Source organism: Siniperca chuatsi, linkage group LG12 (assembly GCF_020085105.1).
Source record: "Siniperca chuatsi isolate FFG_IHB_CAS linkage group LG12, ASM2008510v1, whole genome shotgun sequence".
Lineage (NCBI taxonomy): Eukaryota > Metazoa > Chordata > Actinopteri > Centrarchiformes > Sinipercidae > Siniperca > Siniperca chuatsi.
The window spans coordinates 20,151,246-20,163,994 of NC_058053.1; positions in this window are offsets into that span (position 1 = coordinate 20,151,246).

Below are 12,749 nucleotides of genomic sequence, written 5' to 3' on the forward strand. Positions count from 1 at the left end.
CTGCTGACGTTTGATGTGGTTTTATTCATTTTTGTATTGAGCTCCTTTCAGAGCACGGCCCGTGAAAAGCGCACAGATCCCCTCAAAACGTAGCGAGCAGAGGCTGAAGAATGTGGGCTGGACTTGTGGTCAACCCCAGCAAGTCATAGGGGGTAGAAGAACCTTGTAGATCCAGCCCTTGCTCCTTAGCCCAGATTTATGCCAAACAGTTATATAATTCAATAAACACTTCCAACTCTGTTGCTGAAGTCCAGCCACAGGCCATCTAAGCCTCAGACAACCACATGATCAGCCTTTTCTGTTGTATTACTACCAACTAATTATAGAGCACTTGGAAAAAATTAAGCAACTATTACATATTTTGGATGATGGATAGGTTTTTATATGGTAGCTGGACAATATAGGACTGAAGGTATATCACGTTCACGTTTAGATGACCACTGAACATGCTAACTCTAACTCTGTGTATGTCCTGTTGAGTGAATATCTTATCATCTTATGTAATGCATTCCTTCCCAGTGTGCCACTATACAAGCAGGTAAAGGAGCAGTGACAGTAAACTTAATAGATTTGCAGTACTACATAATACACTGACATCCATTTCCTAGCTTTCCCTCCCCAAAATCCCAGAAACCTTCTAACCAGGTCACTATGAGAGTTTCCTCTAATCCTTTATTTAGCATGTTCCCCTCTCCCTTCCCCAGCCCTTAGCCCTTTTTTGAGATTTCCACTCACTAGCCCAGACAGCCTTAGCCTTGACTCGGGGCCACCCCATGCTCTCACTGTCCAACTATTTAACTAACCGCAGTGAAACAGCTTTAATTTCAGCTTACTGCTCAGCCTGTCTGAATGCAGCATCGCTTGGGGGTCTTTCTGGAAAGCCGTGGTATGGGGCCCAACAGGCCAGACAGGCAGACAAGGGAGAACAACAGCCCTGTGCAGTTAGATCTCAGAGTCCCCAGGAGACACATATGTCAGTCAGAGCAGCCTCCCTCAAGAGTCGTTCAGTTAGTTATGGCTCTTTTAAATGCTTCTCTGCACCTCTGCTCGATACATGGAGGTGAGAGTTATTGGATAGCCAATAGTCAACGGCTGGATAAAAAACCCATTAAAGACTCAACATCTTTCAAGTATGTTGAGTGTATTGCCTGCTATATATTTTTTTACACATGGCAATCTGTGATTGCCCTGTTCTGTGGTAATGCAGCTAAAATAACTTAGGTAATGGGCTTCAAAGGAAGAAAACAAGACTTGGGTCAGTTTTTACAGCTATGGCCACCATTCCCATCATTTATGGTGACATTTTACTCAACAAATTTTATTGCATGGACATGGGGATGTGGTGACACCCCTGGCATGGCATTACTCAGGTAACATGAGTGTTCTGAAAACCGGGCAGGTTTCAAACAAATTCCCAGTTTAACCAAGTCATCGAAAAACAAAAGTGAATGTATAGAAAAGATGTAATTTGAAGCTGCATTGTAAAACTGTGTAGTTGCACTTCTTCAAAGTACACTAGGGTCAAAGATGAACCAGGAACTAGCTTTGCAAGTTTAGATAACAAATGACATTCATTGTTGTTTGTTCCTGGGCAACTGGTTCCGTCAAAGAAATTGTTTGGCACATAACCCTTTGTGACGGTGAGTTGTTGTTTTTACACTTCGGTTTTTGTACATATTAAACAAGAGAGATATAACATGTTCGTGAGCTTTAGAGGTGCTGCCCAGTAGGCGGATTTTGTTACCTTTGGACAGAGCCAGGCTAGCTGTTTCCTCCTGTTTCCAGTCTTTATGCTAAGCTAAGCTAAATGGCTGCTGGCTCCACCTACATATTTATTATACAGACATGAGAGTGGTATCTTCTCATCTAACTCAACAAGAAAGAAAATAAGTGTATTTCCCAGAATATTGAACTTAAAGGTCCAGTATGTAGGATTTTGTGGCACCTAGTGGTGAAAAATTGCAGTTTGCAACCATTTGAAAACTGCTTGCCTCACCCTCCTGTTCCAAGCGTGTTGGAGGTACTACGGTGGCAGTGAAAGGCCCTATCTTGAGCCATACTTACGAATATTATATTCCATTTCTGCCAATAGCTCCTCCTAAATGTTACACACTGGACCTTTAAAACCCGACTGAAAAGCCGTGTTTCATTGCCCTCATTGAAAGTTTGAAATCTGTTACACCTCTGATGATGGGTGCAGCTGGGTGAGGTCAGAAGTTGGCTCTGTGGCACCTTAGACCAAAGACCACCTAACCAAACACCAGCTAAGAGTGATGTCACAGTATACTGACACACCCTGGGGTACACTTCTACATCACTGCATTAAGGAGGAGTGCATCTTCAGATGGGAGCCAAAACTTAAAAAAATAAGACCCATGTTGTCAATTTTTTCCTTATACTATATTTTAAGTTGTGAGCAAAGTAAAAGGTAAAACAAAAAGTGAGTTTCTGTTCCAGCAAAGTGAATGTATGTGTGTGTATATTTTTGCTGACATAGTAGACTGTGGATTTGTCTGGATGAAGGGGAATACATTTATGGTTTTTGAGTAGTGAGGGCCCACACCAGCCACCCTAGGGTCTTGTTATCCTCTCCTATGCCTGTGCTCTTGGGGCGACTTTAATGAATACTCCTGTTCCAGCCCTCTTCTGGCTCCAGTCAGGCTATCTACAGGGCTGCCCCCCTCCTCCCTGAATGTGCCTGCCTGTATGACAGAGCAGGTCCTTCACAGCAAGAAGAAGGACTAAGATGGAGACAGCATGGAGGCTAGGTGATCAAACTGAATAATTGATGTGCAGAGTTCACTCGGGAACACCTCAAGAGTTTGTCTGAACACACTGACCACCGTATGTACACTTGCTCCTGTACAGATTTGAATGAGAAAGTGAGAAAGATGGTGTATGGGTTAAAACTTTTGCGTAGCAGGAATTTGCCAGAATTATCGTACTATTATTTTACTAGATTTGCTCATTACAAAATGTCACTGGTTACTAAATATCAAATTGACACTGGCAGAGATGAGAATATAAATTAATGTAAACAGGATAAGGACAGATAAGCAGTGAAATCATTCCCTTTGCCTAGACTGATAAGAGACACCAAGTCTCAAATGTGTACTACTGATAGAGCCAAGCAAGAACTCCCATTACTTCATGGGTAATGGGAGTTGACAGTGTAAAACAGCCAAGAAACATGAGGCAGTAACATGAAGTGAAGAAATGTTTCAACATGATATCTCCCTTTTATAATAAAAAAAAGTCCAAAGCCATCTCACAAATGTTCTCAATAAAAGCTCTATACACTATAGCTGAACTGAGTTGAGGAAACATGCTTCATTTATGAAGTCAAGTGAGAAGTGAAGCAACAGCTGTTGATAAACGTGATATTATAGAATCTGGCATTGGTCCGTTTTCTCAATAGTTTGAGGGCAAAAAAAGATCACAGATCAGTGATAGTGGATCTCTATTCGACAAAAGCAAGAGCAAGAAACATTTTTCTAGATAAGACAGCATTGGGTATTACTGGTTGACATTATGCAGGCAAAAGGTGTATAAAATGAACCAAACTTGAGTTATAATAGTGTATGATTCCTGTTGTATAATCACAAATCATAATAATCATAATAACCTGTTGTGTTTCTTGTATTTTTAGGGCAAGGGTTACAGCACAGTGTGTCTGCATGTACAGTATGTGTGCATGTGTGTCTTTGAATGTGGAGGAAGGTTCAGAAAACTAACACTTCTGGAATGCCCCCTGCAGAGTGAGGACTTCAGGGTTGGATGTGTGTTTATGGGAGTGTTTTGGCAGGAAGAGGCAGGGACCAGGTCCAGAATAACGGAACAACAGTGGAATGTGGTACAGCAGGGAATATCCTGAGTCAAACACAAGGCAGTCCTGGGGTCTGAGAAGGACCACTTTGTGGCAAGACTTTTACAAACTGCATTTTCATATTAAGATAGATGACACCCAGCACACCGTTCTCTTGTGTGGCTGACAAGGCAACATGGATGCCTGCAATCGGTTTTCATTTGACTCTTTTCTTTTCACACCACAACTAAATTAGAAGACCATGTCCCATGGAATATCTTTCAAACCTGTGACTCATTCACTGAAAATCTCTATCCAAATGTGAGAGCCTCAACTGTGGCGGTGTTGAAGTCACAGTGAATATGAAGTGTTAGTATTTCTCTCCAGGCTGTGCATTAGGCCGGATGCCACGCACCTTCGCCCACATGCCTCCCACGACCCAGCGCCCGTATATAGAGGGCAGAATCTGAGCCCAAGCTGCAAGCAGGCAGATAAAGACAATCTCATTGATGTAGGAGCAGCTCACTGGTAAAAAGAGACATCTCTGACACAACCCTGCTTGTGTTACCCTTGCTACAGAATCAGATTAACTACCGCAAAAATATTGTGCTAAGGCTTGAAGGCGTAGAGTCAGCTTTTACATACATATCATGCAGTTATGGTTCATCTGTATATGTGAATATGTGTGTGTACATGGCTATGAACCTGGTGGAAAGACCTTTAACTGAAACACCGACAAGCAGCTCAATCCATCAATTCCTTCAGAAACCATGTCTATGCTTGTAATGACATAAATATGCACTGTGGAGCCTGTGAATGACATGTTCCAGCCACAATGCAGTCCACAAACTACACGTCTTAATACTTTATGGTCTTTCTTTTCTCATGTGAAAACATAAGAATTTACAAAGAAAGTTCAAATGTAAACCTGAACATATCTTGGTAATTCAAGAGGCATTTTATCTTACCTGGTTATCTAAGTAATGTTTTTTATAACGTCTGTGTAATCCACACAATGAACCTATCAAATCCACAGTACCACCCACATTACACCAAAGGACATTTGACAAACACCACCAACATTCCAGTGCTGTATCTCTTACGCTAAACCTGCCTTCAAAGATATTCCACCTGCTTTGTCTGTTTTTTGTCACTATGAACAAGATTTGTGGAGAGTGTGATGAGCAACAGTTTTGTATGAGCTAGGGCTGGGCTGGCTTGTCTTGCTCGGTCTTTTTTTCCCCAACTCATATGCTTTCTCTCTTTTACTCTTTTTTTCTCCTCCTCTCTCTCCCGGTCTGTTTCCTCTCGCTCTCTTTGTCTTTACCATTTTCTCTTGCTCTGTCTCTGCCAGACCTCTACTTTACACTCCCCCTCCTCCCTCTCCTCCTCCCTGAAACCAACTCCTTGGCAACCAGTTGCAGCGTCTCCCAGAAAGGTAGACAGCCTCTCTGTGGTGCCACAGCAACCCAATGCAACATCAGACAGCGAGGCATGCTACATTATTAACCAGAAACAGCCAAGAGGGGCTGTCGAGGAAGGGATTGTGGACATGAGGGAGAGAGTGAGAGAGAGAAATAGAATCGGGGGGGTACTAGTCCCAAACTGCTGGTTGTTGCAGTATAAACTTCAGAGGGGAAACAACACTTCCAGCTTTGACTGGACATGCATGACCATTCATATAAGCACAGAGTGACACACACACACACACACACACACACACACACACACACACACACACACACACACACACACACACACACAGTGTGAGCAGAGAGAGAGAGAGAGAGAGGGAAATTTTGGAGTGGTTACATTCAGCCAAATCCACAGGGGGATCAATAAGGAACATCTGGGTCTGGGGTGGACAGGGCGGCTTTTGTTTGCAGGCAGTACATTGGCCTGACACCTCACCCAGATTCTCTCTGGGTTTCTACATGGGGGGAGGAGAAATTGCTGGGGGGTGTGATCAGGGAGGGAAAGGTGTATGTTTTTCTGCAAGCAAAATTTGTCTGTTCCAAGGCCAAGGATAAATTACCAAGAACGCTCATACCATAGTATTTGTGAGAAAATTGATCATATTTTTAGATAGAAATATACTGCATTTTTTGCTGCTCTCTATTTTCAACTAATATAATTGAATAAGCATTCAGTTTCTGAACAACTGTCTGTGGTTGGGCTTGGTGAAACGTCAAGTTAATATCAAGATGATTTTCTTCAAAATGCAAAATCTGTGGGATGTCAGATGTCAAGTTGTCTAATTGATGTCCATCACACTGGACTGTATAATGGGAGGTCAAATTACAAATGTCACAGAGCAGCTAACATTCTCAAGCACTGTATTTCAGAAATATTTTTGGGAGAAATCTGCCATAATTTCACTATATTTTTGATTTAGAAAGAAAAATTGTGTATTGTCATAACATGATAACAAGACTCTATAGGCTCTGTGAGGCTATATTTAGGCACAGCGGTGCTTTGAGCAAAAGCTAACATCAACATACTAACATGCTCACAGTGACAATGCTAACATACTAATGTTTAGCAGGTATAATGTTTACCAATCTAAGTTTAAGAGTGTTAGCATGCTAACATTTGCTAATTAGCACCAAACAAGTACAGCTGACGCTGATGCGAATGTCAGTTAAAGTTAGAAAATCATCAAAGTTATTACATTAATATCTGTACTGAATTTCATGTAAATTGATTCAATAGTTGTCGAGACATTTCACTTAATTGATGGTGCTAGAGGAAAAGTCAGAGGAAAAGTCAGAGGATCACCAAAGTCATCAGGATTCATCCTTTCATCCAATGAAATATAACCAAGCCCTTTTGTGGAGGCAACCTTTCTAAGCTAAAAAAACTTAGATAGTTTAAAAGTTGGAGTGAACAATGATAGCCACTATAGTGGAACAGACCAGGGGTGGATTAACCCGCTAGGGGGTTCCAGGGCAAAATTGAGATGGGGGCCCCGATTGGCCCCCAAGTTCTACTTACTCTCTATGTATTTTATATGAATCTTGTTGCCTTTAAGCACCCATACAGGCACACTGCAGACTATACATTCTGGTCTCGAACACTACCCTGCCTCAACTGTGGCTATGTCTGAAACAATACAGGAATTGCCCTAAATCGCGTCAGTTGATGTCGTGCTTTAGTATTATATATTCCCAAACAAATTAGCAATTTGTCAAATTATTAGAACATAATTGGTGGACAGTGTACCTGCTGAAGTTGGGGCCCCTGAGGGTCTGAGACACCAGGGCAGTTGCCTGCTTTACCTGGCTTGTAATACAGCCTTGGAACAAGCAATCCGTTTTCACTCCCATTGCGCCAAATACGGCAGCTTGGTTTGTGGCCATACGCTTCAAACTATGAAACTGTAGGTGCCCTCTAGCGTAATTTCTGGAGGCACTCCTGTAGTGTAATGTTTTGATGTGCCAAAGTCAGGTGACATAGTATAAAGAGTGTGAAAAGTCCGCTTAAGGAGGTCGGGGTGGTTGGATGGGTCAAACACAGGACTTTTACCCAGGGGGGTTTGTTTCCTGTGTGATACCAATAGCCAATGGTGACTTATTTTTAAGTTACGCTCATAAGTTAAGTTACATAATGTACATAACTTAACTTACTTACTTTAACCCAAAACATGATCTTTTCCTAAACCTAACCAAGTAGTTTTGGTGCCTAAACCGAACCAAACTGCGACCGCTTCACAACTTTAACCATGTGTTTTATTTTGAAAGTCTAACCGGATGTTACATATTTATTATTGTTAACTTGACCGTGGCGCCCTGCACATGCAAAACTGATGCTAGAGGGGTATGTAGAGCATCATAAGCCCTTTTTAAACAGAGGATAAAGAGGCTGTGAACGACACAAACAACACATCTATGAACTTTATATGAACTTTATGAAACCATTTACATACTTTATTGTTGACCACAAATCCCAAAATAGTTACTGTATGTTGAAGTGCATCTTTCAGTAAAGGTCTGAATATGATAAAAAAAAATGCTGGAAGAATTTCTCTATTGTATTGACAGGAAGATTCATACAATATCCTTGACTGTGCTGAACTACAGAACTATATAGAGTCACAGCGACAAAAGAGAAACCTCACCTATTCTTCATCAGGTAGTTGAGGGAGCCCACCCCACTTCATGTTACTGGAGATGAATGTACTCTCCTCAGTCTGCTCTGCACTTTAAACAGGGGGGGAAATACACAAATGTTGAAATGGAGAGACAGACAGAGGGAGCACAAATAAAGGCAGTGGAGGACTGAAATGGACTGAAATGGAAAAAAGTGGAGGAGATGAGAGAGACTGTAGAGTTGGAGGGTGGTTTACTCAGAGAGGGTGGGGTGTGGAGGGGGGGAGGTAATGAGGCCAGTGACTGGCTTTACACCTCATCTCTGTGGAAACTAATTGGGAGAGAGCTGGAGGGCACTAATTTGAGCACTCTGCTGGGTAAATGTAGTGCAACGAACTATGAAGGGTAAATCAATGTACTACCTCTCCCTACACCTCGCTTTCACTCTCCCCCCCCCCCCCATTATTGTTTCCTAATAAAAATTCCATCGACTTCAACTATGCTTGTGGGCATAAAGGTATCGACCTGGGTATACATCATGTGTGCTGATGAGTTACAGCTCAACAGAGAGGAGTTCAGCTAGTTTGAAAAAAAAAAAAACTTAATCATCAGGACTCGAGATCTCTGTTCAATCAAACTCCATGATGTGTCGGCATGTGGCTTTGTTCCTACTGAGCTCAGCCTTACTGTACATACTGTAAGGTTGTAGTACTGTACATTTCCCATCAGTCTGGAGATACATTTTCTTCCCACAGCAGCTGAGTATCAGAAGGATGTAATGATCGAAACGCAGCAATGCTTACTTGGAAAGTATTACGTATAGCATGCGTGTGTTCTCTCCCGGGGCGGTATGCTGTCTGATGGGAGAAAAGGAAACAGAATGTATAGTTACCCCCTGTAGTGAGCCCAAGGGTGGACGAACAAGGAGCCAGAATTTGGGAGGTCTTAAGGGGAATTATCCTCGCCCTCGGGCTCGGGATATAGCAGGCTTTTCAGCCTCACATAAGAGAGGAGCCCTGCTCTCATCGACATACACAGTGAGATTCAACAATGCTGAAAGAAAAAAGGGAAACAAAGCCTGAGCTATGTACTTTATTAGAAAGAAAAGTTTCAGTGCTTGGATATTCATCAGATACAGTGGTTCTAATTTGAAATGCATGTGTACAATTCATGTTTATTTGTCAATTCTTGGAAATGAAAAGGACAGTTGCTGCTTGTGAGCGAGAATGCAGTGCATTGAATGATTTTGTGTTTGTCTAACTCCACCTTTCATTGTGGTACTTGGAGGATGCTGATCTGCTCTGTTCAGTGCCATCTGCCCCCCTCTCTCTGTGACTGTGCCTTGCAGCTTGGCCCCCTGGGAAATAGCTGTGGATAAGTTATTCAATTAGAGGGGCATTATTGGCCCGCTCTCTCAGAGGACAGAGCTGATGATGCTGTGATTATACCGCTCTGCATTCCTTTATGGCTCGGCACCCCCTGTCTGTGTGTGCGCACGCTTGTGTGTGTGTGTGCTTAGACTTCTACACATACACACTTTTGCAGTGTGAGTGTGTGTTTTTAGGTGTATTTGTGTTACTGCAAAGCAACAAATAATGTTTATAGGGTGAATGGATGTGGAGAGGAAGTGTGGGTAAAAAATAGGGGTCTATCAGAGATGCTTGGGTGATTTCAAATGAGCCCATCTAAGTTTAAATTGAAATACACACTCACACAACACATATGGGCTGACCACGCATCGTCTTGGAGAGGATGGAGACGTGCCCCTTCTGAGTGACTAATCAGTGTGAGATGGAGAGTCTCAACAACTCCCACTGGCTTTCAACTATCAGTTCATTACAAAATCTTTCTTGCAGAACAGATCTAAGTTACGGCAGATGTGTTACCATACAATGAATTGTCATTATGATTTCCTGATAATAGTGAGTAATCACTATTAATAGTAATAGTAATCACCACTTGACCGTGAGTTTTTCAGATTCATACTGGAGTCAGGTGATTTCTTTTGTTACCAAAATTCTGGTCAGATCAAGAAACAATACTGCTTGAGACAAAGAAATGGAAGGAGGGCCAGCACAGAGGCCCACACACCCAAATCCAAACACATTCCCTCTCTGCGGACCTGTGAGGTGGTCTTTAAAGTGCTGCCATGATGGGTCTGCCCTATCTGCCCAGTGCAGACCCACAGATGCCCTCCCGGGGGGACAGGCTAGAAGGGAGCAGGGCAGCGGGCCTGAAGCCTCATCTGCTCTGCCCAGAATACAAATAGGTCAGTGTGTGATGGAAGAGGAGGGGCACAGGGAGGGACAAACACACACACACACACACACACACACACACACTGACCATGAACAAGAAGGGGTCCTGCCAGCTGAATTCCTCCATTGGCCATGATGGGAAGGGCCATCTGGTATCAATGTGGGGAAGTCAAGCAAGCTTGTGAGAGCACACACACACACACACACACACACACACACAGCAGACATGATTTTGAATCTCTAAGAGATTCTGGGGGCAGCACCTGAACATCATGTCAGTGACCTTTCATTGAGTCTCCAATACAATACTCGCCTCCCAGTAGTGAGCCACTCTGTTGCCTTTTACACCATTCAACTTAGATACGCTAAGCATGCAGCTGTCTGTTGCTTGACGAATGCAAACCGCATGTCCACTTGATGAAAACATATTTCTAATGACGTAATACATTTACTTCTGCATGTTTGCTTGGCTTTATTAATTATTCATGAACCATCTTCTTATTAAGATCATAAAACAGTCAATCTTTAACAAAACGTTAAAGAGAGAACATTCATTGAAATTTCTTACACTTTTACATATTATAAAGGACCAAACTAGACTGTAATTCAAGCCATTTCATTATCAATGCAATAATACTGTATTTCAAGTTAGATTATTGTTATTACAGTGTTAATAGTGTTAAATGTCAATTTATTACAACTTTTTCAACAAGAAAACCCTTTGAGACAGAAACCTGGAGCCTTTACAAAGACTTCTAACCCCCTTATATTGCAATTCCAAACACCCCTGGACAATGTTTAATCCCTATTTTGACCCTGCTTTTATGACTGCAGTTTAATTTAATTTTTGCAGCACTGTGCTCAATCGTTCAGATTTCTCCTGTTTTGGAAATTCCTGGAAGTAAGAAAAACTTTAGCTAAGGTAAAAATAGACATTGTTTGGCTGTGATGTAATCCTGTGGCTGTATTCTAAAGTTTTCTTTCTGCTGCTGGTCCAGGCTCAACATATCGCTGAAAAGGGACTGATTTATTTTGGCTTAATATCAAAACCCTGGCCTGATGAGGGAAGGCTTGCACAGAGTAAATCAAGTAGAAAATAAGCAGGGTTGAATTATTTTCAAAAGCCAGCATGCTATTAAGCCAGAGCAGGCCCGTGGCAGCAGCTCATGAAAAGAAAACATTTCTGGGTTTTCCATCATACAATTTCTTGTTCTTAATATCAGCACCTCTTCATAGATACACAAACTTTCAGAAGGACACCAAGAGCTTTACATCAGCCTGCTGCAGAAGTGTATAGAAACATTCGCACCATCAAAAATGAGTAAGACCCATACAGTATATCTGCCAGCAGCAATGTATGAGCAAATGAGAGTTGAAGAGGTCTGGATAAGCACTACTGTTCATGTACTTTGTGCCGATGTTTCAGACACTAAACTACAAGTTACAGAGATGGATCTGGAAATGAACCTTCAAAATCACATTAACAGCGAATTTGGAAGAAGGAATTGATTTGTCTCCCAGACATTCACATCCTCTCACTGAGACACAGCAATTGAAATTATTACGACTTGAGCCTTCCCTCCTGCACTTGCATTAGCGAGATAAGTTCTGTACCATGGCTCACAAATATCTCAAGCATCCTTGTCTCCACCCACCACAGTCTTATGTCTGGGAAAAAAATCATTTGTTGTGCAGCAATCTGCGTCTTTTTGATTAACACCCCCATTCTACTTCCTTGGCGTGCCCCCGCCTCACCTCTCTTTCTTCCTCCTTCTCCCTCTACGCACATCCATCTCTATGATTATTTAAACGGGTGCCAGAAAAACACTGTGACCCGTCTAATTTGGGCTGTGTGAGAGCGTAGAGAGGAGAGAGGGGCCCTGCGATTTTCTACACTCCCTTTTACAGAGCGGGGAAGTGGCGGGTGAGAGAGAAGCTGTTGCCATGGCTACCTGCTTGCAGCTTCTGTCCTTGTGTTTGGAGAGCACTGGCTGTTCCCTCTCTACCCAACGCCTGGGAGGGAGTGGAGGGAGGTGAGGGAGAAGGAGGTGAGGGGAGGAAGGAGGTGAGGGGGAGTCTGGGAGGGGTCGAGCTGCCAAAGGGGAACAACACGAGGTCTCGCCGCCACAAAACCAAAGGGCTGCTGGCTGGGAAAAGAGCAACAAAAGAGCAACACAGAGGGCTCTGGTGGCTGATCAGCCTTTGCTACACACACACACACACACACACACACACACCCCAGTGTTGATCACAGGCTTGACAGCAGTGGGGGGATGTGGAGGAGTGGCAGTGGATAATTGCTTCAATGCTGCCATACAATTCAGGTGTCTCCATTGCTATGTAAGGAGGCTTATCTCTCAGCCACTGCTCACTGTATCTTCTGGTTAAAACTCAGAGCAACATAGAGTAAACCAGAACATTGATATTCCCAACGTCATACCATTACAGGTTTGGTTCAAGTTGGTGCCACTGATGCCATGGTGAACCTTCCCACATAGGTGTCAAGGTGTTTTCACTTGGTGGTTTCATTGATGCCTGATATTTCAATTACAACATTTTCATGGTATTCCTTGCAGCACTTCTTGTGTGTACACAAGT